Raw genomic sequence first — 27,904 nt, 5'->3', positions numbered from 1 at the left:
CAGTTCCCTTTGGGAACACTGCAAAAGATTTAGGACTACAGGTGTTAGCAGTAAACCCACTTGATAGCAGTCTGTACCACCCAGATTTACCTGGTAGCTGTAGCTGAGCAGTCAGACTTCTTTCAAGAATAGTTAGGCAATATGCAAAGTATACACAATAGGCACTCAGATACAATAATAATACAAGCAAACACTGACCAGAGCTTTGGTATCAAAGTATATAATTATTTATTTAAAAACACAGTTTGAAACACTCTAAACACAGTTACTATTATAATATATACAACCCTTGCTCCTTATCAGAGAAGTCTTAGTTAACACCACTTATTTCCATACAGAGGTGAGCGCTTAACTATAGATGGCACTCCAATAAGTTTGTGAAGAAGGGAGGGAAAAAGACAGATTATGGAAAGGTACACCACTCTAAGATTTAGGAACACTATTAGCAAGGCAGAAGAGCAAAAGTCACTTGTGAGCCAAAGTCCATTGGCTGAGCCCACTCTTAGAGAGAGCAGAGCACAAATGTGCCCAAGATCACACAGTTACACTAGGCTTAAAAAGTCTTGCAGAGAGTTTGAAAAGAGTTTAGAGAGGCTCAGAAAAGTTCAGCCAGGGTGTCCCAGGCTAACCCAGGTTCGGGACAGGGTACCTTAAGTGGGAAGGATCCTCCAGCGGTGGCAGTTGTTCCTGGCAGCGGGTGCAAGTCTCGTCGTCGTCCAAGGGAAGAGAAGATCTCGACTTGGAGGAAAGATGAAGGGCGTTGCACTGCCAGGGAAGAAAACAGCCGCAGAGTTTCCGGTTAAAGGTATTACCCTTTAATTCGCGGTCGTGGTAAAACGTGGTATCCCGGTTGCCGGGGTGCTTGGCACAGGCAAGGCGGCCACGAGATACGTCGGGAAGGCGAAAAGACGGTGAAACTGGTTATCCCCACCAATCACAGGAGGTAGACTCTCCGACGGCAGATCTCCTCTGTCGTTGGGGAAAAGTGGTGAGACGGTCCAGCAGGGCTCCACCGGTGGTGTCGTTGTGGCAGGTCGGCTCAGCTTCTCCATCGTCGGATTCTTAGGTCCTGTGGCGACTTCTGAAGTTCCAGTCCCCAAAGCCCTGCTTTTATGCAGAAAACCCCCATTCACTCAGCTCAGCCTAGCTGTCACTCAAACATGCTAAGTGGTGAGCCGGCCGGCTCACCACTTGGGCCAATCAGGACGGAGTGCGACTTGAGTTGCCTAGCAACTCAGTCCAGGGTGCCTAAATCCCCCTCCACCCCTCCTAAGTACCCCAGACAGAGTGGCACCACTTTGGAGGGCTTCTCCAAAGTGGAACAAAGGGCTCGACTTGGGTTGGAGTCACAGAAGCACACACAAACGCCATTTTGGAACCGAGTTTTGGCAAAAAATACCAACCGGAGAATTAATATTAATTAAATAAACCGGCGGTATGTTCGAGGCTATCGTAATTAAATAAATAAAGATAGTAGCCTCAAACAATGGGAAAATCCCATAGAGAAATATTTGCGGTTGAATATAAAAAGTAGTATCCACTGCCACCAGCCAAAACTCGATCGGGGGGACGGACAATCGAATTGCCCCAGTCAGTACGTCCACAATATGATGGTTTGTACTGGTTCTGTTCAGAATTTAAGACTAGTAAAGTCAATGGTGACTTTACAGACCCTGGGAGACAGTAGTCAGTCCCAGGGTATGGAGTCTATACTGGGGAGTCACTATGACACCCCTGTGTTACTGCACTGAGGGTGCTGTGTAACACACATTACAAAAACACATGAAGCCCTATGGAGTAAAAGACCCCATAGCCCATTAAACACATCTAGAGTCAAAGAAACACACTCAAATCATGTCCAAGAGTGAGGGTAAAAGGGTCTCACTCTTGGCAGGTGAAAAAAATAAACCCCAAAAATCCAGCAAAACTGCTGGGGGACTCACTAGGTTAGGAAATTCAGCCTAAACAGAGAATTCTCCCTAACAATTGTGCACTAATCTTGTCAAAATTAGACTACTGCAACATACTACTACTAGGCTTCTCACAATCCAATTTAGCAAAGCTCCAACTCCTACAAAATAAAGCGCTTCGAGCAGCACATGACATCAAAAAATCAGACCATATCTCCAACATAAGAAGAGAGGTGCACCGCCCCCCCATTAAAGCAAGAATACTATTCAAAACCCTCTCCATTACACACAAATGCCTAGCTGAAAAGGGCCCCACTTACCTCAACAATACAGTAACACCCAACTCCACACCAAGAGCCCTGAGATCTAACAACTTGTCCCAACTCAGAGTCCCACGGTTCAAACTCATGAGGGCGGCAGGCTGCAGTTTTCCAGTCCTTGCACCTAAATCATGGAACTCCTTACCAGTTGCTCTGAGAAATGAACCTTCCCATCTTAAGTTAAAAAAAACCTAAAGACCTGGTTTTTCAACAAATACTAGCATCTGCCTAAGGTCCCAGTTTTACATCAAACACAGCTTCCCCACCACTAGCTCCTCCCCGTCCTTTCCCAGTATCACTGCCATTTTGCAACCACACATGTCGTAAAGTCTGTCTTGTCTAAAGCTAACGCCGTTATGATTGTGTATCTTCCTCCCACTGTAACTGGGTTTTGGCGTACAACAAATTCAATAAATAAATAAACAGGAACTCACAATTTTAGCACAAACACGGCCCTCCATGGCGGTGAGCAAATCGAGAATGTAGCAGTTCTGCTATGTCATTAGTCGTATGGCCCTCAACTCTTCCATAATGGCGTTGAGATCATGTTCGGTTTCATTTGTGACCTGAATAAGCTCCCAGTGCGTGATTTGAAGCCATTTAGAGTTGGCAGCTGTCTGGATTCCTGGAAAGAGCATGGAGGTGAAGAATATCTGTGTCTTGTTGGGGAATGGCATTACTTCTTTCAGTTGAGTCCTGCAACCTGCAAAAAGAAATGGGAGCATGGCGGCAAAGACCCTTTGATCAGTAGGCCCGCTGGTGCGTGGGGCCATGGAAGTGACCAGGGGTGTTTATTTATTATAGTGAGATGGGCCTCTGGCACAATAAGAACCGGAGAATGGAGAGTAGTTAGAGAGCAAACAACTTCCAAGACGGTGGTAGCTGGAGATATGCAAGGTCCCCACAAGTCCAGAAAACATCCATGATTGCTGCAGTTCCTCTATTGAGGTCTGGAATCTCAAGTGTCTTTTTACAACGTCTGTTGGTGCCAAAAGGCATGTTGCCATTGCCCCTGAAACACAAGGAACATTGTTTAAGTATCTGTATTCTTGGGCCATTCACATTGTTTATCCAGGTCAGTTGCTTGACATACTATCCCCACACAGCCTGACAAGCCTCCTTAATATGCGCCACTACTTCCTCTGAAAATCCCAACAGCCCTCATGCTCTGCACCCCCCATTAGCCCGTTCACCCATTTGTAGTGAGAATAAATGCAGCCTTCCAACTGTAATTGAGGCCCTATTGTGCACCACAACTCACCTTGTCCGTTGTTGTCCGAGCACTCACTATCATCTGCTTCCAACACAGTTGCTTGGACCTTGTGTCCCTGAAACAACCCAAGCACCAAACATAGGGACATTCGAGGTGGAATTTCTCAGGGAAGGAACAGTCTGGTTGTGCCAGTTGCTTGTGGAATCAGGGAACACATATCACCAGAATCGTGTGACTTACCTCTTCTCACCTCTTGCATGTGATTATACCAAATATCTGTTTCGTGCTGAAGCACATCTGTAACACTTTATAAAATAGCCTCCTGACCTACTGTGCCCCTTCTACCTCAGGTGGCGGATACACTACTATTTGCTAACTCATGTGCTACTCCAGGATCATTATACCCCTTTAAATGCTCTGGCCATATAAACCATGTCATAAAAAGGGAGCGACAGAGAGAAAAACAATCCACAATATAATAAACAGTATTAGGATAAAGGGATATATTATGGTGGGGAAATGTGGGTATTTTGGGGGGTGTCCACCTGCATATCAAGTCGAAATTCGAATAAAGGTAATTCAGCATTTTTTGCCTCAGTATTTTGTATTCAATCTTTTCACTGACAATCAAAAAGCAGTCTTTTAGATTTACAAGTGTCCCATTCACAAGTGGTAGAATGGCTACTTCCCTCTAAACTTCTCATGCTCTTCAACTGTTTTCCCAATATCAGGGGAATGACGGTCTTCCACTGATCTCTTCTGGCTTTACGCAACACACATCTCAATTCCAGGGGGATGCTTCTCCACCTCCATGCTTTTCAGGCTTTCAGTGCCAGGGGTATTGTTTCCCTTCCCCTGGCCTTTCCAGCCTTTCTTTATGCAGTTCCCAATGGCAGGGGAATGGTTGCTTCCCCTGGCCTTTTTCAGCTTTAGATACTTCACAATATCAGGGGGGGATGTCAGCTTCCCGTGAACTTTCTAAGCTTTATAGGCACAGTCAACCTGGTTCATTACCCGGCCAGGTACTGTGACTATGAAGAACAACAATGATGTTTCTTGTTTCTTCCCAGGCTTTCACTATAGTTCACTATGCCAGGGGTGGTATCTGCTCCCCTGGGCTTTCTCAGGTTTAGGTACTAAGCAATGTCAGGGGGATGTCTGCTTTCCCTGACCGTCCTCAGCTGTATAGGCACTGTCAACCTTGTTCACTACCCTGCAAGGTACTATGACTAGGAAGAACAATGATGATGCTTCTTATTTCTTTATGGGTGCCAGTCCGAGAATCCCACTTTCGGCTTTGTCTTTGTTAAGACTCAGTTCCCTCATCTGCCAAATACTAGCACGCATTTCCCAATATGTCAAAGTGTTATTCTCTCTATCAGGGCCCAGACCCTTTGTTCTCGGTTTCTTTGTGAGGTTCTCCAGCTCTTTATTGGGACCAAAGTGCCTGCCTGGCCACCCGCGTACATTTCCTTGCAGTCTGTGATGATTCTGGGTCTTCGTGGACACCTGCGATCTGCCATGGGTCTTCCCCGTCTCTCTGCGTCTACCTTCAGTCTGTGGCAGGCTGGTGTGGCTCCTACTTCCCATGCTTGCCAGACTTAGGGACACCAGGAGCTTCACAATCTCAGCTAGCTGAGGGGTCCATCCACTTTGCACTTGGCTTGTCCTGCCTCAACATCCCGGTCGGCCTTCTCTCTCTTCCCTGGACCATGCTGGCTCTTGCAGTTCCTCCAGGGAGGGCAGGACACATGTAAAAGTACTTTTTAGATTTTATTGGACTATAAAGCAATAGGACTTTGGCAAACTCTAGACGGCTCAAGATAGTTTGCTGAGGTTCTCTTGATATCTTCCGCCTCCGCCACATCACAATTTAGGGCTAGTGATATCCCCAAGAGTCCAATGAGTTTCTCGTCATCTCAGTGGTTGGTTCAGAGTCTCTAATTGGGGAGCACTTGTTCTTCCTCGTCCTAGAACTCTCTGGGGAGAGGGGTTCTCCCACCCTACATACATACATACATACATACATACATACATACATACATACATACGAGTATGGGGCATAGCTGAGGGAATTTGCGGAGAGGAGGGTGAGTGAGGGTCTGGTAAGGTATACCCATACCACATTCTCTCCGGATAGTCATCCCAAGTCCCATAGGGGGGGATCCCTCCATATGAGATCTTCTTGCCGAGCACCACCCTCAGGGGGACTATCCGCAGCGGCCTCACCTCCCTGCCCCACGAGAAGGGACTCCCCCTAGAGGAGAAGGGACAACATCTGAAGATTCGTCACACTTCTTTGTACCCCTTCTCTGCGAGTAACGTTAAAAGGGTCACTGGGTCTTTTCTACATTGTTCTATTTATTTGTGGGGAGGAGAGGTTTGCTTGCATTGAGGAGCTTCGTGGCGTAGGCATGATGTGATTGACTTGCCGTGGCATATGGAATGTGGGTCTATGTACACCCACGGTATATACAGAGGAGGCGACAGGGATTCTGTGGCAATCAATGCGGGCTGGAGCTCCAATCAAATACAGCTCTGTTTCCTCATAATTCAGGCAGAGGCAATGCGAGGCCATCGAGGCTTGGATTGTTTCAAAGATAGTTCACCTTGAGGGAGAATGGGTGTGGTCACCAGAAAGGGGGATGGGGATATGGGCGTCATCGCAATTTGTAGAATAGATGCAGAGAGAGTTAAGGTGATCGAATAGGGGCTTTGTGTAGATGTTGTAGAGGATCTTCTTTTTTTGCCATTTCTTTTTGGAAAGGTCCTTCTAGAGTCTGTCTCTGCGCGCCAAACTACGTTTGGTCCCTTTGTTCCTACGCCTTTGGCGGACTTCAGGACTGAAGACCGCCTCTGGGGCCCGAGTGTCTGGGGTGGGCAGGAAGTGAGGGAAGTGCCCAAAACTCCCTGTGCTTAGTCTCCTAGGAGACCGAAATGCACTGTGGCGTGATTAGCTGGCTGAATGTCCGGCAAAGACAGCCACCCTGCTGGGTGAGTGGCAGCTAGGCTGGAGTGAAAGGGAGAAAACTGTTTAAAAGGAGAGTCTCTTGGCTTGGAAGGCAGAGTCGACCACTGGAACGAAAGAACCGAAGAAAAGCTGGAAGAGGACGGCTGCTGCAACTCCTGGACCGTTGGTTGGCCCAGCGAAGCCCTGCTGTAGGTCCTAATCGCCAAGTTCATCTCGACAGAGAAGCCCTTCAAGGACGACACCTCCCTTTGAGTTGGTGGGACCAATCCACTCATAAGCCACCTGGATACCATTCTCGGAGCTGGTTGTATTTTCCTCAGAGTGCTGCAGGAAACCGAATAGCCAGGGAGAAAGACACCAGTTTGTGTGCTTGACTACAGCTACCGGAATCGAAGATTTGCCAGTTTTCCAGCTTTGTGACCAGTCCCTGTGCAGTGCAGGAGTCCCCTGACGTCCTCCCTGTTCCCACGACTGCAGGTCAGGAACAGCGAGATCGGTAGGAACAGAAGTCTTCAGCTGCATCTTTTTCTTCAACATAAGGTACTGTGAAAACCCGACTGAGAGAACTTATCTCTCACTGCGAAAGTGTGTGAAACTTTGGCAACTTGCAGACCTAGTCAGCTTGTGACTCTACATATAAAGCTATCTTCTATACTTCTGAGAACCGTGGCAAAGACTTTTCCGTTTAACTACGAGAACCGTTTTTACTGACACAAGACAATACCCCATTGACCTTGGCCTACCTATTGCATTGGACCGACTCCTCTGGTGAACTCAAACTATTTGCACTGTTTAAGAGTAACTTTATTATTAGTTTTATTAACTTATGCCTTTTTGCTCCTACTTCAAATGCTCTGAATATCCTTAAAAGTAGTTTAAATGCCTCAGAACCTAATATAGTGAAGTACTGTAGGATATGTTTGTGCGATATTGATGGCCTCCTTGTAGTGAATGTTTTCTAACTGACTGTGTAATAGACCTTGAGTATAAGATTCTATTTGAATACTTGTGATTGTAGACCTCTGTGTAACATCCTTACAGCTCACATTCCCTCTTGAGATAAGACTGGCTGATCAGCTCGCTACCAAAAACTGTGTAGTACAGACTTATACCAAAGGTTGGTTTTGCTTACACCTGTAGTCATAGTTGTGTGTAGTGGTCCCAAAGGGTACTGCATGCAAACTCTGCCTAACACCCCATCTTCTATTTATCCCCTTGCGTCTACTCATTTCCTTATACATAGCAATTATTTCAGTCAGGCAGATGATACTGTGACAAGGAAGAGTGATGGAGGAGCTAATAGGGATGACTCCAAAAGCACTGGCACGAGGAAGAGCAGGGCGATGCAGAGCCCTATGCAGAACCAATTTGAACATGTTAGTTATTAGAAGCTAAAAAGGAAGCAGGGCAGAGAAACTGATAAGGGGCTGTCATCGGAGTCTGTCCTTACCCAAAACAGCTTCCCTCCGGGGAGCGGAGCGCCGTGGAGAGGTCCCTCGGCAGATCCAACAGCCTGGAGCAGAGAGGTGGAGAAATACACTGCAGGCAAGAACCATGACTACCTGGTTGTGGAAACCGGCATCCGGTGGCCGAATCCAAGCCACCCGAATGGTGCAGGTGAGGTCCGATGCGCAGAGAGAAACCAGTGTGGTTCAGCTACCGAACAGCAAAGGAAGATTGCAAGAGCCAAGGCGAGCAGAAGTGGTCAGGTGTTGCAGAGGACCAGAAATGTCATAGGCCAAGTACAAAGGTAAGCAGAGGGGGACCGGGAAGGCACAGGGAGACCCCGGAGGCAGTGGTTGGAAGTGCAGAGGCATGTTTCTCATCTCAGTGGGACCGAAGAGAAAAACAAGTAGAGAATGGAGGGGGTGAAAGAGCTCCTCAAAGAGACTAAAATAGAGGCCTGGCAGGATTGTGAACCGGGCCTAGTTAAAAGACATTGCAAAGCCAAAAGAGGAGTCAAGGACCCAAACATCGAGAGAGACCAGTTGAGACTGGAGAGGGTGAAAGAGCGTCCCAAAGCGACTGAAAGAAAGGTCTGGCCGGAGAGTAAACCCGGCCTAGTAAAGAGACATTATAGAGTTGACCAAGCAGTCTGGGACCCACAGAACAAGCACAAGAAGTACAGGGGAACCTTTGGCATAAGTTACAAAAATACCAGGGGAAGAGAACCTTTGGCACAAGTCATGGAAAGCCCAGAGGGGTAGGGGGTAGGGGTGGAAACCCTTTTGGCACACATCACGAGCAAACCAAAGGAAGGGAGTCATCCTTTGGCAAAAGATAGAACTATGATAAGAAAGACTATTGATAAAGAGAACCTGAGGAACACTTGGGGAAGGAAGATGCCCTTCACAGTATTGTTTTGGAACTTTGAACTGTGTGAAAAAGAAGAGGGTGTTTCACTGCCCAAACCCTGGGGATTCCTTAGTCAGGTGCCCAGGGCACGGCTATTGCCTTTGGATCCAGACCCTGGGGGTGGACTAGTGCAGGAGATCACCTGACTGGGGACAGGGGGGTCTTGAGGGAGTTGGGGGGGATATCACCCAATAGCGACACATGGTATCCCCCTTTCCCTACACCCCCATCCCAGTTCATGGGATATTCCACCTCCCAAGTACCCCCCCTTTCCAACAAAAACACTGAGCCGAGGAAGAGGAGGTCAGACGCTAAGAAGATTACCTCCCATGCAGTACATTGGACATGTCCCACAAATGAGATCAGGCAGGGTCAGGCACTTGATTGTAATTACACACACCTGGTACCTATAACCTCTTCCCACATGTTTCAAAGGTGGAACACCGCGACACACTTTGAGCCAAGCGGTGCACGAGAAGGAGCAGTTCTTCCAGAGCGGTGGAGATCCGGGCAGAGTAGAGCAACAGGCCAAAGTGCTAAGGTCAGAAAGTTACAGGCTAGAGACCCCTTTTGCGAGAAGTCATTATATCCTGAAAGCCGCTAGGACTACGCACGGCAGCCCAGCTGGAAAGAAGAAAGAGTCTCCAGTGCTACAAAAGGTACGAGTTGCCCTTGCGGGTGAACGTCAGAGTTGGAGTGGCGCAGAAACAGCTAAAATAACAGCCTGGACTTCAACATCAAAAGATGTGAAAGAATAGAGGCTCCTAACCAAACGGTGAGTTTGTTAATCTGGGTGTCAGTTATACAAACTTTGCGGACGATATGCAAATTCTGCTGACAATCACTGAAAACCACGAATTAGACACCAAATCGTTGAATACCATCTACCTAACCATCCAACCTTGGATGGCGCAACATGAACTCTGCCTGAATGATGATACAAATCATTTGACATTGACGGCAACAACATCACTGTTTCCAATGAAGTAAAAACTCTTGGTGTGTACTTGTCACTCTCCCTAACCAGACAAGTGAACACTTATTACTTCAGCCTTAGCCTATTCTGCCAAACTCATTAAATCCTGCAGACAATTCCTAACCACAATTCCTAACCACAGACAATTGTAGCACCCTGGCCAGAGCTTTAAACCTATCCAGGATAGATTATTGCAATTCCCTCTTTGCTGGTACCACAGCAAAAAACATCATCAAACTCCAGATAGTACGTAACAACGCAATCAGAGCTGCCTAATTTGCCAAAAAAAAGACCATGTTTTATCATTTAGAAGAAACATCTATTGGCTACCAGTACCGGACCAAATCAAATCTCAAATACTATCCTTAACACACAAATGCCTCTCGAACACTGCACCATTATACCTGTCAAAACAAATCTCCAAAGCCCAATTTACAAGACCAACCCGATCCTCACACACAGGGATTCCAACGGAAAAAAGCAGGAGGGTCCAGCTTCCCAGTCATTGCAGCCAAATTATAGAACACCATGCCCTCAGAGCTAAGACAAGACCCTTGCCTCTGGTCATTCCGCGGAAGCCTCAAAACATGGCTATTTAGCCAAAACACTACATAACCGCTACCTCTGGGAATATGATACGATATGCTATTTATAACGCGCCTATACACAAGTGTTTCCATTATGCTACCAAATTACCAACATAATGTACTGCCGTTCGCTCTTCCCTGCTGACCAACGCATGTATGCTAAGATGGTATTATGTAATCACCATTGTAAACCCAATATTCTAAGTAAAACTAAGCACGGAATGTAATGTAACCGATCTCTTAAGTATCTCTGCTCAGAAACTTGAGCCCAAGCAAAATTTTACTAAAACTGCAATGTAACCAACTTCTTAAGCAATGTAACACCAGCGTTTGTAACCGATCACATAAGCTCAATCGCCTAGATGCCTAACGGCTTGGTGCGCCCCACAAATGCACAAATAAATTAAAGTACAGAAAGTATGGTCCGTGTTTTGGAGTGCTTGCAAAAGTTGGGAAGAAATGAAGGTTACACGTGTGCATATAAGACGCAAGAGAAAAAGAGAGCCTATTGTTAAAGACTTTAAATCATGAATACTAAGTAGGAGAGTGGTCCGGCGAGAAGGAGATTGCCTAATCAAAAGTCTCTGTGAAAGGTTTTGAAGCTGCAAGGTAGAGGAAAGCGAAAGAGGTGCAATAAGCAAAGCAAATGAAAAAGATACAAGGGAATTATAAGAACTCTGCAGTCTGATCCCAGCAGAGGTGTTAGGCAGAATCACATACAGTACCCTTGGGAACACTACACACAATTAAGACTACACGTGTAAGTACAATTTCACCTTTGGTACAAGCCTGTACTACACAGTAATGTGGTAGCAGTGGTTGAGCAGCCAGACTTATCTCAAGAGTAAAGTGAGCAGTACAAGAGGTTACACAAAGGGACAGCAATCACAGTGGTTCAAACAAACACACTTACTCAAGGTTTCTTGGTAAAAGAATATACATTTATTTACACAGTCAGTTGGAAAACATTCCACTACTAAGAGCATCTCGATATCACAATCTAATACACTACAATACACAGCCAGTTTCTGAACAAGTTCAGCTCCCCTGAAGTGGGAGCAAAATGGCACTTCAGTTACTTTAAAAAGGGGTAAAAAGAGAAGGTTAAAAGAATTAAAGCACAACTACTTTCAGAGGTAGGGCAAATAGTTTCAGTTCACTACAACCAGCAATTCAATTCAAAAGGCCTGGGCCAAAATCAATGGTTCTGAGTCTTGGATAGGATAGCACAGTTCTGGTAGTAAACAGTTAAGTCTTTGCCACGGTTTTTAGAAGTAGTTGGTCAGACAAAAAGTTATATGTCGGTTCAGGGAAGGACAAGCCTTCAAAGTTGGAAAAGTTTCACAAACTTTCACTGCGGCAGAAAGGATTTCTTGAACGCACTTGCACAGTACCTTTCAAATGAAGAAGAGCTGTAGCTGAGGCAGTTGTTCCTGGCAGTTTCAGCAGAACTCGCTGTTCCTCAGCTTCAGTCGTGGGGACAAGGAGGAAGTCGGGAGGTTCCTGCACTGCCCAGGGAAGAGGCTGCAACCTTGGCAAAACGTTGGTTTAAGGTGCGAGTGCCTTAAAGACCACAAGCTGGTATTCTTCTCACTGGCTATCCGGTTTTCAACATCACTCTCAAGAAAATTCAGAGACGGTGTCCAGGTGACTTGCAAGTTGGTTGTTCCCACCAAACAGAAGTTAACCTTGAAGGGCTTCTCTGTCAATGGAGTTTCAGGCAATTTGGACCTGCAGCAGGGCTTCACCGGTGGACGAGGAGTTGCAGCAGTCGTCTTCCTTCAGCTCGTCTATGGTTCTTTCGTTCCAGTGGTCGACTCTGCTTTCCAAGTCCCAGAGGCCTGCTTTTAAACAGTTTTCCCCCATTAATTCCAGCCTAGCTGTCACTCACCCAGCAGGGTGGCTGTCCTTGCCAGACAGCCAGCCGGCCATTCATGCCAGAGTGCATTCAGGTCTCCTAGGAAACTAGGCACAGGGAGTTTCGGGCACCTCCCTTACATCCTGTCCACCCCAGACACCCAGGCGCGAGAGGAGGGCTTCAGCACTGAAGCCTGCCAAAGGTCAATGAACATAGGGACCAAACCTGGTTTGGCGCGCAGAGTTAAACACAAGAAGGACCTTTCCTAAAAGAAACAGCGAAAAAAGTTGACCGGCGTCTGTTTTTACAGATAGGTCTTGGGCACCATATTGAAAAACATGGCTGCCCCGATTTTTAGCTACCGGTGTTCGCGATTGGGAAGAATCATGGTAGTTTGTTCTAAACCACAGCCACCAGCCATTTCAACAGTGAAAAAGTAACATTTTACTGTTACATGAGTGTTTAGACTCAGGGGATGCTAGGCAACCCCTCCAGCATTCTATAGGAAGATGTAAAGACTAGTAAAGTCAATTTAACTTTACATGCTCTGGGAGACGGTAGTCAGTCCCAGAGAAGGTATTTAAACACAGTGGTGTCTGCACTGAAGGTGCTGTGTGACACACAAGAAAATGATGATGCCTCTGGAGTACTCCATATCCAAAAAAACACAAAAGTAAAAAACACATCAAAATACAAGAATGAGTGGGAAAAAAGGCTCATACTCTTTCCAGGTAAAAATGAAAATCCTACAAATCCAGCAAAGTTGCTGGGGGGGTCTCAAAAGGTAAGGGAAATTACAACATTCTTGAGAATTCTCGCTAACAAGAGGGAAACTGGAGTTATATAGGGAACGTTTGTTATATTGAAACTACAAGTACCAAGAGGCATTTAAAAAGGAAAGAATAGAAGTCGAAGTGGTCATGCATAGGTGAAGTCAAAATCCTCGCAGTCTCGAAAGTCTTCAACAAACTCAAAGTGACTCGAGCCTGACGGAGGGAAGTCTTCAGAGTGGGGAGCCTATACTGAACTGCAACCATATTTAATAACTTTTGGTTGAGTTGTGCAAATTGAATAGGGTGCTGACCTGGGCTTGGGTGAAGAGAAATCCGAAAGATGGAACCCTCAAACTTGTGACTAAGAATTTGGGGCCACAAAGGCTCTGGAAGGCAGAGCAAGCTGCCCAAGCTGTATTCGCAAGTTAAAGTGTGTCTTTGCATTAAGTGTTCCACCCTACCCATAAGCTATGTAACGTGGAGACGAAAAAATACATTTGCCATTCTGACATTTTGTGTAACACTGATGTTTTCCTTTAGAAACACATTTCTCTTTTCAGATGTATTGTATTAGAGTGAGGGCAGGCATTAGGTTTTCTATTTTAACTATTATAATTGTGGACAGGACTGACTAGGACTGTTTTATTTATTATTTGATGGTAGAGTGTTAAGATGGATTTCTGAACTCTGACCTGGAGGGGCAGATATTCAGAAGGCCAGCCTAGTTTCTTGGAACAGGGTAACCTCTGGACAAGCCAGACCAATCAGGGTAGCTATGGCAGGCGGTAAGACTAAGGCCTCATTACACGGTAGGTGGTAAGCGTTTACCGGTACCGGTAAACCCTTACCGCCTTACTACGAGGTCCCTTTGCGGGTTGGTGAATTTAACGCCTGCTTTTTGCAGGCGTTAAAAAACAACCCGCAAAGGGACCAGGGAGCTAATTACGGTACCGCAATTTGCGGAACCGTAATTAGCGCCTTTCACATTCCCATAGAGCCCTATGGGGCAAAAATGGGAATGGGGGAAGGGCAATGGGGGAAAGGGGAATTACTGCCCCACCAACCTTGGAATAAGGCGGTAATTCCCCTTTCCACCAAGGCGGTGCCGGTATTTTACCGGCATGCATCCGTGTAATGAGGCCCTAAGTCTCAGGAGGGGTGAGGGTGACTGGAGGACCTCAATGAACACACAAAGCAAGGACACAAATTACTCCAGACAGGTGTCATATCAAAAATATAGACACATTTGTTACAAGTCCTTTGTAAGATAGAGCATAGCAAAAGAATCACAGTAACACTAAGTAAACCAACACATCACAATCAATACAATGTATATATAAGACCATTGGGGTCTAAAGGGTTAAATGATTGAAATATGTCGACAACCTAGATGGGAAGGAAACAGGCACGCCCAGTTTGACATCGACAATGCACCTGACTAAGAGGCAGTCCAGGCCCTAAGAAGAGAGGAGCCTTGTGCTCAATAGTACATGCATTGCAAACGCACGCAGTTGTGCCAATGGGCAGAACAGGGTATCTTCAGCGGTCTCTAGCAGCTCGGGAAGGTGGATGAGGCGATGCAGAAAAAGTTCCCACTATTCAAGAAGGACCTCCACTTGAAGGCAGAGGCAGTTCGAGATAGAGTTGCTATTTCGCAATAGCAGTGAAAAGGAGAGGGGCCCCAGGGGCCACTCATCCGTAAAAATTGGCCCTTGCGCTGGGGGGCACCGGTCGGGGTATTGAGTACTCACCGGTCCCCGACGCAAGCAGACCCAAACTTCGGCAGGTCAGTCCACTTCGATTGCAGGTCCAAATGCGTCAACAAGAACGTCTCAGCACCTTTTATTTCCTGAGATACAGCGATGATTCCCAAATGGGACAGTGGTGAATCGACCCAGTTTCACTGCAGCATGCTTCAGGGGCAAGAGGGTCACAAATGCAGCGGACATGCAAAGGACGTTGCCGTGGCAGGGCAACACGGTAACCGCGTTTACTCGGTCCTGGCGTACTCGTCTAACTTCAGACCTGGGAATGCTAAGTGTACGAAATTCGGTGTGAGGGTGCTGTGGACACAGAGCTAGCAGTATACCAAGTTTCAAGGGCCTCCTCGAAATGGCGGCGGTGGCAGAGAAAAGCAACTGGGTAAGCTGGTCAGTCCACCGGTTGTGCAGGGTCACTTCCGAGAAAGCTTACTTGCAGAGTTTGATGAAGGTGCCGAGAATAGTTGGTCCCACTATTCCAATGGGTCAAAGCGTCTTCGCAGACCTTCTAGGACGACCAGATGCAGACGAGTCCCACGTGACGACAGCGGGCTGAGGGTGCCAAACCTTCCAGCGGGTCACCGGTGGTTCCTCGACTCGGCCTTGTAGTTGCACGATACTTGGATCTTATCCTTTGTTCAGTGAGAACTCAGGAGATCGACATGGTATGGGTGTTTTTGGCCTCCTCTTATCCAAAGTTCCCCTCGCGCCAAAACGGAGAGGACCCAATGGGAGATCAGCTCACAAACACACACTCCATACATGGGCCAATCACGGACAACGGTGGTCCCAGGCATTCATGGCCCTCCAGACTCTCTGGCACCCAAGATGTGTATTTGAACCAGACGTTCCAGCCCACATCCTGGAGGCACACACACAAGGCATGCAGAAGCCCACAAAAGCATTGGGATTCGCGGGAAAGTGCTTGACCAAATAAGGACTGACCCGGGTCGACTCAACCTGGGGAAGGTGAAGGGGCAAGATGGTCAAAGGACAGGACAAAGAACCTCGTGGCATGGCCATTTTGGAGCTAGGCCACCTATTTGTGCCAAACACGGTTAACGTGGTTGACATGGCAGGAAAGGGTTAAAAAGAATGCAAAAAGATAGCTGCCACCAGTCCTGACCATGACACATCTGCAAAGTTCATAAAAAGTAGAGCGAGAGTATCTAGGACCTTTGGAAATTACTAAAAACCCAAGTGTGCTGTATGGTAAGATAAGTTGCACACTTGTTACATGTTTCACAAAAGGTGCAACATGAGAAAAGGACTAAGGGAAACAAGGTCTCCCAGTACTGGCTGTCTTAAGGACATGTCAGTTTCCCCATAAAAAGTGAGCGAAACCCCAGAGGAGTACAGCCGAAGGCTGTGCTTATCTAGCAAAGTCAGTCAATGGTGTCTAAACAGCAGCAAAAGGTTTGGGGGTTGACACATGAGGGATAATTACATAGAATTATGAAATCTTTCCTAACATAGAGCACGGTCCCATCTTAGCTGTAGGGCTAGAAAGGAGTTGTTCAACCCCTGGCAAATTGAATAAAGATTCTCAAACTTCTAACATTTACGTCAGTATCTACTTTTGGTATCACGCCTGCCTCACAACTGCCTGAAGCATCCCGAAGAAGGGAGTCATCCTGTTCTAAGCAGGGTGTTGTTCAGTTATAGGCGTTCTGCTGAAGTGTAAGGGACAGAAATAGGTTTGGGGCATAGGATAGTGAACTTTATACTTTTGACGGCCATTCTGACATCATCCTTCTCGGGAGGAAGCTGGGTATTTAAGCATGTTATAATTACGCAACTAAGACAACAAAAAAACAATTACGCAACTAAAAAAAAAAGAATTCCTGTAACAGCGCCTCGACGCCCGCGGGCAGTGTGAGCGTTTTAAAAAATGCAAAATAAATAAATAAATCCGTAAATTTTGTTTGAGGCAGGGAAACCCCTCTTAGTGATGGGAACGGTTAGGGTTTTTCCTTATATTCATTTTAATAAGTCTATACCAACAAGCCAAGTCTACTTCTGCACCCCTCCAGTATCCAAAAAAAAAGCGCTATACAGCAGGGCATAAAATAAGCGGTATTGCATCGCTACTAGCGATGCAATACATTTGAATTGCTTGTCATATTATGAAGTTTGTCGCTGCGACTGCGACATGAATTTAAGGCATTAATCTGGACTGAAAATAATGGGTGCTGCTCGCAAGAGAATACAAGACTGAGGGCAGGTTGCTACATGAGGTGGCACGCATGGAGGGCAGGTCGCTGCATGAGGTGGCACGCATGGAGGGCAGTTCGCTGCATGAGGTGGCATGCATGGAGGGCAGGTCGCTACATGAGGTGGCACGCATGGAGGGCAGGTCGCTACATGAGGTGCACATGAGGTGGCACGCATGGAGGGCAGGTCGCTACATGAGGTGGCACGCATGGAGGGCAGGTCGCTACATGAGGTGCACATGAGGTGGCACGCATGGAGGGCAGGTCGCTGCATGAGGTGTCACGCATGGAGGGCAGGTCGCTGCAGCAGTAATAATTAAGCCCGGGACCTTTGCACATATGCGCCTTGCACTGGATTATTTTGACAGAGAGGAATAGCATGGTACAAGCTCAGTGCTTTGCCGCGTTTTCTTTGTGTTCCACTCATGCAGCTGCACGGTGGGAGTAGAAGGGGCTGGAGATTTTCTGAAGGCGTGTGAAATGCTTGCCCTGGTGGGCGCCCTCCCACACACTCCCGATCTGTCGTATGTGTTAAGGTTAGGGGTTGCAGAATGAATGCCGATTTGTGTGGTGTGTGGGATCCAATGTATTCTATCTATGCCGGGTGAGGCATTCTAGCTGTGCCCGTGATGGCCCCCTCTACTTTGTTTATTTTACGGGGTTGCATTCGGGTGGAGTGAGAGCGAGTAGGTGGGAGGCTAAATGCATCCTGGCCTTGCCCTGGAGTTTCATGGCCATGCTAGGGAGGTGGTCTGTTTATTATTATTATTTTTTAAATTCTTGCACTGAATGTTGTCCTAAGCAGTGTTTGCACTCCTATGAGGGGAGAGCACCTTGTTTGCATTAAAGAAAAGCTGGTCAAAAATCAGTGTCACATGAAATAAAGTTGCACTCCTTTTAATCTCAACATTTTGGTGTACTTAAATGTTTCCATGTATGTTCTTGGGTTTCTGCATATATTCCAACATATTCCATTTGGGAGACACTAACCCAGTCCTGGTTTTAAGTTTGGATTCTGGAACTTGTAGTCCCAGATTTCTCCATTATAAACACATGATTACAAATCACAGAATGCTAAGATAAAACCAGGACTGGATTAGTCTCCTCTGAATGGAAGAGTGAATGCTTTATGTTCATCAAAAGAACCTTTAATTGTGAATTACAAACTGTTAGGCAGAAACCTGTGCAGTTCCCTTAGGGACCACTGCAAAAGATTTAGGACTACAGGTGTTGGCAGTAAACCAACTTGGTAGCAGTCTGTACCACCCAGATTTACCTGGTAGCTGTGGCTGAGCAGTCAGACTTCCCTCAAGAAGAGTTAGGCAGTATGCAAAGTATACACAATATGTACTCAGACACAATAGCACAAGCAAACACTGACCAGAGCTTTGGTATAAAAGTATATAATTATTTATTTAAAATGACACTTGTAAAACACTCCAGCAGTAAATTGGTAAAATAAGTTCAAAACACAATCACTATTATCATATGTATATCCCTGATTACTTGTTGGACAAGTCTTAGTTAACACCACTTATTTCCAGACAGAGGTGAGCGCTTAACGTTACATGGCACTCCAACAAGTTATTTAAAAAGGGAGGGAAAAGGCAGAATTATGAAAGCACACAACACAAAACACTTTTTAAAGAACCACAGCAAGTTTAGGAAGGCACAGTCTACTGGAGAGCAAGGAAGTTCAGATGCCAGGTCCACTCTTAAAGGGAGCCAGTCGGAAGATGCCCAAGATCCTACAGTTGCACAGAGTCTTCAAAGTCTTTGGGGATAGTTCGAAAAAGGTTTAGTTTAGTTCAGAAAAGTTAGTTAGGGTGTCCCAGGCTAACCCAGGTTAGAAAGTCGAGGATTTAAAACACCCTGTACAATCTGTTACAAGGGAGCCAGGCGGAACACGGTACCTTCAAAAATGGAAAGGATCCTCCAGCGGGGGCAGTTGTTCCTGGCAGCGGGTGCAAGTCGCAGCGTCGTCCAGAGGAAGAGAAGATCTAGACATGGAGGAAAGATGAAGGTCGTTGAACTGCCAGGAAAGAAACCAGCCGCGGAGTCTCCGGTACAAAGGTACTACCCTTTCGATTTGCGGTAGTGGTGAAAACGTGGTATCCCGGTTGCCGGGGTGCTTGGCACGGGCAAGCCGGCGACGAGATGCTCCAGGAAGGCGAAAAAGAAGGCAGACTGGTTATCCCCACAAGTCGAAGGAAGAAGACTCACCGGGCTGGAGATCTCCTCTGTCGTTGGGAAAAGTGGTGAGACGGTTCAGCAGGGCTCCACCGGTGGTGTCGTCGTTGCAGGTCGGCTCAGCTTCTTCCTCCTCGGATTCTTAGGTCCAGTGGCGACGTCTGAAGTCCCAGTCCCCAAAGCCCTGCTTTTATGCAGAAAACCCCCATTCACACAGCCTAGCTGTCACTCAAACATGCTAAGTGGTCAGCCCGGGCGGCTCACCACTTGGGCCAATCATAAGAGTGCGACTTGAGTTGCCAAGGCAACTCAGTCCAGGGTGCCTAAACCCCCCTCCTACACATCCTGTAAACCCAGACATAGTGGCACCACTTTGGAGGGCTTCTGTGGAGAAGCCCGCCAAAAAGTGGAACAAAGGGCTCGACTTGGGTTGGAGTCACAGAAGCGAACACAAACGCCATTTTGGAACCGAGTTTTGGCAAAAAATACCAACCGGCGAATTAATATTAAATAAATAAACCGGCGGTATGTTCGAGGCTATATTAATTAATTATTAAAGATGGTAGCCTCGAACAATGGGAAAAGCCCATAGGGATATATTTGCGGTCGAATATAAAAAGTAGTATCCACTGCAATCGAATTTCCCCGACCAGTACGTCCACAATATGATGGTTTGTACTGCTTCTGTTCAGAATTTGAGACTAGTAAAGTCAATGATGACATGCCCTGGGGGACAGTAGTCAGTCCCAGGGTATGGAGTCTATGTTTGGGGGTCACTATATGACACCCCGGTGTTACTGCACTGAGGGTGCTGTGTAACACACATACCAAAAACACATGAAGCCCTATGGAGTAAAAGACCCCATAGCCCATAAACACATCTAAAGTCAAAGGAACACCTCAAACCATGCCTAAGAGTGGGAGTAAAAGAGTCTCATCTTAGCAGGAGAAAAAAATAAACCCCAAAAATCCGGCAAAGCTGCTGGGGGACTCACCAGGTTTGGGAAATTAGCCTTTACAGAGAATTCTCCCTAACACAAATCCCTAACATTATGTTCTCAATTCCTCCCATGTAGCTCTTTGCTTTGTTTTCAAGTGAGGCCGTAATGCACAACGGTAGCGGGCGGCGCGCGGGTGGCGGGGAGATGTGCCTGGTTCCAAGTGGAATTGGGTGGCTACTGTGTCATCACACGTGAACTCATTTTACAGCACATTAGCTTGGAAGTATATAGTTTAGCAAAGTCTGCTGCACACACAGTATTCAAACACTATTTTAAACTATTCTAAGAAGCAAAGCACACAAACACTGACTTCCACCCACCCCACCCCACCCCACTCCTCCCCCAAGTAGTGCTTCATAGGAGTTAAGGAAGAAGTGTTATTTGCCCAGTATATTTGCATAGGAAGAAATTAAAGGCGGGATGTTTAATTCAGAGACCACATAAACCACACTGATGCCTAAATGAGCTACCTTCGCAGTTATAGCTACTACTCGAGTATTTTTTGGAAGAGCTGCCAATCAATAGCCAAGATCCTAAAATTGCAATTTGCAGCATTAGCCGACTTCTCTGATGGCTCCCTACAGCGTGGTGGCTCCATAGTTTGTGGATATAAAGGTAAGTGCCTCTGATGAAATCAAAGGGGGTGGGGTGGCTGATTTCATGTACAGACAGCCCCCATGCATGCTGTGCTCCATTTTTCTTAATTGCCATAGTTAGCATTTGTTTTTTTGAAGGGCTATATGTGCCTGGGCCATGTTTTTTTCAATAAGACACAGCTTGAATGGTAGCATCACAAAAAAAAAAAAACAAGCATAGGCTGGCACTGCCAATAAACCACATTTGGGCTGTTTGCACATTAATTAAATATGACATGGTAATAAGTATCGTGCCCATGTGCCTGAGTCCATCATACACGGGATAGTGCTTTCCTCACAATGCAAATAGTTTTCATAATGTTTCCCAAAATGAAACGTGGCACTTCGAGTGCATTTCTCATGTTCAAGTATAAACATCACTCCTTAGCAGAATGGAAGAAGCTGGGGGCTGGACATTCTGATTCTACTTAGCAGCCCACATGCAGGGTGTGGGAGCCAGTACTCCTTTCCTGTACTATACTAATCTGTGCATTGAGCTTCTCACCTTTATGGAAGGTTGGGTGGCTTTGGCCAAGTGGACTAATGCACACACTATATGATCTGTTAGAAGTCATGGGCATAGGTTCAAATCCGTCGGGTCCACGCCGCCCTTCATCCTTCCTAGGCCGATAAAGTAAGTACCATTGAGTCGGCTAACGGACATCAAATTCTGCTGCTAGAGACACCAGGGTCACGGTGACCTTAGACGCCTGGTGCAGGTGGCTTCCTTTCATAATGGGGGACAAGTTCTCTGGTGTTGCTGCTGTTTAGACACCATTGGCTGACTTTGCCAGAGAAGCACGGCCTTCAGCTGCACTCCTCTGGGCTTTCGCTCACTTTCTATGCGGAAACTGAAATGCCATTAAGACAATCAGAGCTGGGAGACTTTGTTTCCCTTAGTCCTTTTCCCATGTTGCAACTTTTGTGCAACAAGTACACAATGTACCTTCCAGTACAGTGCACTGGGTCTACTAGTCATTTCTAAAGACCCTAGATACTCTCGTAGGACTTTTTATGAACTGTGCAGATGTATCATGGACATGACCGGTGGCAGCTATCGTTTTGCATTATTTTTAGTCCTTTCCTGCCATGTTAACCGCATTAAGCACAAATAGGTGGTCTGGCTCCAAAATGGCCATGCCATGAGGTTCTTTGTCCTATCCTGTGGCCATCTTGCCCCTTCGCCTTCCGGGTCGACTCGACCTGGGGGACAGTCCTTAATTGGTCATGCACTTCCCGCGAAACCCAATGCTTTTGCGGGCTTCTGCATGCCTTCTTTATGTGCCTTTCAGGATGTGGGCTGGAACGTCTGAGTCCAATTCACATCCTGGGTGCCAGAGAGTCTGGAGTGCCATGAATGACTGGGACCACCGTGGTCCATGATTGGTCCACATATGGAGTGTGTGTTTGTGAGCAGATCTCCCATTGGGTCCTGTCTGTTTTGGCGCAAAGGGAACTTTGGATAAAAGGAGGCTGAAAACACCCATACCATGTCGATCTCTGGAGTTCTCACTGAACAAAGGATAGGATCCAAGTATCCTGCAACTACGAAGCCGAGCCGAGGAACCGCTGGTGATCCGCTGGAAGGTTTGGTACCCTGAGCCCACTGTCGTCCTGAGGAACCCCTCTGCATCTGGACGTCCTGGAAGGTCTGGGAAGACGCTGAGACCCATTGGAATAGTGGGACCAACTATTCTCGGCACCTTCACCAAAACTTGCAAGTAAGCTCTCTCGGAAGTGTCCCTGGGCCAACCAGTGGGCTGATCAGCTTACGCAGGACCTTTGCTCTGTCTCCGCCATCATTTCGAGGAGGCCCTCGAAACATGGTATACTGCTAGCTCTGTGTCCACGGCACCCTGACACCGAATTTCGTACACTTAGCATTCCCAGGTCTGAAGTGAGACGAGTGCGCTAGGACCAGAGTAAACGTGGTGACCGTGTTGCCCTGCCGCGACAACGTCTTTTGCAAGTATGCTGCATTTGTGACCCTCTTGCCCCTGAAGCCTGCTGCAGTGAAACTGGGTCAATTCATCCACCCGGAGCGGAGAAATCGCCACTGTCCCATTTGGGAATCATCGCTGTATCTCAGGAACTGAAAGCCGCAGAGACGTCCTTTTTTGTTGCGTTCGAACCTGCAACCCTAGTGGACTGAATGGGCGAAGTTTGGGTCCGAGAGCGCCTGGGACCGGTGAGTACTTACAACACAAACCGGTGGCCCCTTTCATGCACAAGTGGCCCCTGGGGGTCTCTCTCCTTTCCACTGCTAGTGCAAACTAGCGACTCCATTCGGCTCTCTGGAACTGCCTCTGCCTTCAAGTGGAGGTCCTCCCTGAATAGTGGGAACGGTCTTCATCGCCTCATCCACCTTCTCCAGGTGCTAGAGACCCTTGAAGAGACCCTATTTTGCCCATTGGAACAACCGCATGCGCTTGCATTGCATGCACTATTGAGCACAAGGCTCCTCTCTTCTTAGGGCTTGGACTCCTCCTAGGTATGTTATCGATGTCGAAGGGGCCTAAAGACTATCTGCACTGCCTGTTTCCTTCCCATCTAGATTGTCGACATATTTCGTGCATTTAACCCCTTTACACCCCAATGGTCTTGTATATACATTGTATTGATAGTGTTGTGTTGGTTTATTCTTCTACTATGGTCTATGTTACAAAAGCCTTGTAATAAATGTGTCTATATTTTTAATATAACACATGTCTGGAGTAATTTGTAAGTGTCCTTGCTGTGTGCGCTCATTGAGGTCCTTCAGTCACCCTCACCCCTCCTGAGACCTAGTCTTGACTGCCTGCCACAGCTACCCTGATTGGTCTAGCTTGTCCAGAGGTTACCCTGTTCCAAGAAACTAGGCTGGCCTTCTGAACCTCTGCCCCTCCAGGTCACAGTTCAGAAATCCATCTTAACAATGTGCAAGTTTGTGTACAGCAGCAGTCCTGGAGGGTACTCCGGGGCCAGAGTCACAGACTTTGTCTCTGTGAAGAGAACCAGCTACCGCTGCCTCCATGTCTGTGGCAGTAAGCACTGCAGAAGCAGCCCTGCATTTGTTTTCATGATGAACCCAAATGTCTGTAACACCAGCCCAAGCCCCAAACATACACAAGAGGAAGTGGATTTTACAATTGATTTATAGTCTGTTGGCAGAAATTAAAGGATGCAATGTAGCTCCCCTTCTAGCCTAGTACAGCCTGGGTAACTTGGCATCACAAGCTCCCAGGAACTACATTTGGGTGCCAATGTCAACTGGTACCTAACATGATCACTTGTTACAGTAATGTTTGGGAATCTGTATAAAGGAGCCTCACAGCAGAACGAATAAAATCAAAACATAATAGGTCATTTACGGGACAAAACAGTTTGCTTCTAATGTGGAAGTTGGCACACTAGCGCCACAATTAGTGGTACCTCTACTGCGTGATGCACGCAACTGATGAGTATTTATTGATGTCTAGTTGCAATTAACTTTGTGCCCCACTGAAAACTGTTACTAGAAAAATTGCTAATCATTTAAATTGGATTGCTAATTAAAAATATTTTCATTAGGAATTTTGACTTATCAATTTTGAAAAACGAATGTATGCCTTGATACAGGAACATGAATCATTAGTTTTATTACTGCTACATAGATTCTCAGATGCACAGTTGAGGCTGCATGTGACTTTATATGAAAGATTTACACGTTTACCATCAGCTGCTGGTGTCTTTCGACTGTGCACAGTAGGAGTATTATCTAGCCACTCTGTGCATAGCATTGATTACATAACTTACTCAACGAGCTTGATGGCAGCTGTAACAAGACCGTAATTAGGCCTTGTCAAAGGGGGAGGTCAGTAACCCGTCTTTGGCATTGGTGGGAGGTCTACCAGGGTGATTGCCAGTGCCAGTCATACCTCTGAGGTGGATGGTAGCAGCTGACGAAGGACACATTTCCCGTTTGCCTCGTGCACTGTGCCAAAGTGTTTGTGTGAAGAACCCTGTATCCAGCCTCAAAATAGACTTGCCAGTTGTCTTTCACCTTCTCAGAAGCCGAGCCTAAAGAAGAACGACTAAGACCACCAAAACGGCAGAAGAAACTGAGAAAGTGAGAGCTGAAGCAAATCCAAAACACACACGCCACACTTAGCGGAGCCACGAGAGAGGGAGACACTCCAAACACAGCCACAACAAAACCCAGAATAGCTGCGCTGGAGGCAAGCAAAAACGTACCTTCTGCTGCCATGTTATCAATGGGAGCATCAAACTGTGCTGTTTGAGAATCCTGAAGGTGTATCACCCACTAGTCCCCAGGGATCTGTCATCCAGGTGGCCAGGACACGGCCATCGCTATTGGAACCAGTACCTGGTGGGTGGACCAGTGGGGGGGGGAGGATCACCTGGATGGAGAGTCATTCGGGGAGTGGAAGTCGGACACCGAAGGTGACACGCGATATCCCCTTCCCCATAACACCTTTCCCCATCCTAGCAACTAGGATACTTTGGAGCTCAACACCCCTACACCCCATTTACAGACACAAGCACTTTCTCACGGACAGTACACCATGAGTGACAACGGACTAACACCAGAGCCTTATACCTGACATGTCCCAACACAAGGGTTAGGCAGAGTCAGGCAATTGACAATAATAACACAGACCGGACTACAATTACACTTCCCCACACGGATAAAAGGCGGAGCACGAAAGCACACTCTGAGCAAGGCAAAACGCACAAAGAAGCAGCAATTCGTGAATGGAAGTTTAGACAGAGGAGAAAGGCGGCAAGACCAAAGAGGGCGGCAAGGAGGGAACTACCCTTGACCTTTTCAGAGAAGAACAGCCACTTTCAAGAGGCCTTGAGAGAAAGAAACCCAAGACCAGGAATTGCAGCCAAACAAAAGTGCACTGTGTCGAAGGTTCACCAGGTCCTCCCGCATTGATAGCCAAGGCGGGGAGAAGAGATTACCAATGTGTTACTGTCCTTGGCTGCGACAACAAAGCAACTCCAATGAATCCAGCATAGCCTGTGAGGACTAATAACAGACCGAACTGTGTTACGCTCAAGGTTGCAAGCGGCCACATTGTTTAAGGAAAGAGTAATTCGTATGTGACTGAACTTTGGAAAACAGAAATAGATACCAGATACAGAGTGGTCCGGTGCCATGTGGGTGCTCACTCGAAAGTCTCGGTTTGGTATCCAAGTCGGCATATGAGCCTGGCTGAGGGAGGCTAATTATTAATCAAGGGTATCTGAGCCCAGAAGAGGGGGGGGTTCGGGGTGAACCGTGAATTACCTGACAAGGACTATTCTAAAGAAATCACTACAGCAAATGTGAACCCAACTGAGGGATGCCTACGAAGTGAAGGAGCACCATCCGTGCAAATACCACCACACACCTCCCACATTAGGCAGTGGGAACTTAGGAAGTTATTTATTTATTTTTGCATTTGATAAAGCGTGCCAGGTCCGGAGGCATCAGGACACTAGGTACAACAGGGCTTTTAGACAGGTTAGGTAAGGTACAGTTCATACATGTAGGAGGTTTGCAGAGAAGAGAAGGGTCTTCAGTTGTTTTCGTTAACAACATCAAAGAGTTCAGATGCAGTTGCTCTGCCCTAAATTGGTTCACAATACAAGAAATCCTCCAATATTTCTTTTCTATGGCAGCACCTCACATAAGCAATCATATGAGCTCCTTTTGAAATGTCAGTGGCCTCTTCCAACTGTAGGTCAAACTGACTGTGTTTCAAGCGCGATATCAATTCTGTACTGATATCAGAGGACATGTCAGTGATGCAGCGGCAAATTGTGGTGTCAGACATAGGGATACTTTTGCATTTCTCTGCTGCACCGTTACAAAGCATTACCCGGTTGACAGCGAGAATTATTGGCAGAATTACTTTCTCAGCATCTGTAAAAGGCTTTTTGTTTTTTTCCCCAGATAGTATACAATGGGGCAAGAAGCTTTCAAAGCATTTGCAGGCATTGAGGCCATATTTTTAACAGTGTCTTTTTGCTTTTTTAGGCCTTGCAACTGCCGTACAAAGAAATCCCTGGTCTTTTTTGCTACATCAGCATGTTTAGTTTCCAAATGCCCCCTTTATTTATGTATTCATTTAATTAGATATTTATAAAGCGCACCGAACCCGGGGGCATCTGGCACCTTAGTTTTGTTGGCTTCAGTCTGTCATTTGCTAATGTAGCACCACAAACCACACACTGCGGCTTAACTTAACCTGTGATCCATGTGAACCCAAAGTCTAAATAAGAGTCATCATATTTCTGCATTGTTGCATTTCTTGTGTCTGTTTCCACGTCTCCTTCTGCTTTTCGTTTGAGATTCCTACCATCTTTGGGCACTAGGAAACGATCCATCTCAAAAAGGAACCTGGATCTTTGAAAACATTGTAAACCCCCACTTCAGCGTATGTCACGTTAGTATTTAAAAACCATTTCAAGCTCAAGAAAAACTAAAAATGCCACCGCAAAATAAAAAAAGAATTAAAATGGCAAACACCATATGCATAGATTTAAAACGAACCATGTGAAAAGCTTGGGGGAAAAAAGCCCATTGTAAAAATGGGTCAGAAATACTGATTGGATAACAATAAAAAAAACACACCACAATCTCAGAAGACTCCCTGTTCAGATTGTGAAGCCCTAGTTTGAATTTCTTCTTAAAGTGTGGTCCGGGAAAAGGCTACAGATTGGCGGTGAAAACCACACCTGGATGCACGATGCCGGTTACTTCTACTCAACCATAAGGAAAGGAAATCCTTACCTGCCTGCGTGACTGGTTGCCGGGACACAGGTGGTTAGGTTGATACGCGGACACTTGGAGCGATGCTGCTGCAACGCAAATAAACAGTTAGTCAAGGATACATGGGTCTGCCTAGGACTTCAAAATTAAGATTAGATGAGCGGAAGCTAAAACTAGCACTTAAGTGTTTAGGCATCAGCTAATAAGCAGGACCTAACGCTGGGAAACCAGGAAAGGGTACACAGTGCACTGTAAATGCAACTCCCACATGAGACGTGAACTTTCAGTACCCCCACCAAACTGGAAATGAGAAAGGAACAGCCTCAACAATAGGTTTGAAATCCCTGATTGTGACTCCTAACTATACCTTTAAAACTGCCCCACCTTCACCCACAGCAAA

The 27,904-nt window shown here is 46.6% G+C and overlaps 1 long non-coding RNA gene across 2 annotated transcripts in view; it reads right to left on the bottom strand.

The window, feature by feature from the left end:
- Positions 1–204: 204 nt before the first annotated feature.
- The window catches only part of LOC138447923 (uncharacterized), a 30,821-nt gene continuing 3,121 nt past the window's right edge, over positions 205–27,904 (bottom strand). Inside the window, exons 2-3 of one of the 2 annotated variants that reach the window (XR_011259972.1) lie at positions 27,526–27,593; positions 205–3,242 (exon numbers count right to left, since the gene is read on the bottom strand). This is a non-coding gene — a long non-coding RNA (uncharacterized lncRNA). The remainder of the gene's footprint in view (positions 3,243–27,525; positions 27,594–27,904) is intronic. The other variant, XR_011259973.1, reaches the window with a different exon arrangement.

The sequence above is a fragment of the Ambystoma mexicanum genome, chromosome 3q (genome assembly GCF_040938575.1).
Source record: "Ambystoma mexicanum isolate Mex_15411 chromosome 3q, UKY_AmexF1_1, whole genome shotgun sequence".
In the NCBI taxonomy this organism is placed as follows: domain Eukaryota; kingdom Metazoa; phylum Chordata; class Amphibia; order Caudata; family Ambystomatidae; genus Ambystoma; species Ambystoma mexicanum.
The sequence above is the reverse complement of the archived record's forward strand: the minus strand, read 5'-3'. Positions and strand labels throughout refer to the sequence as shown.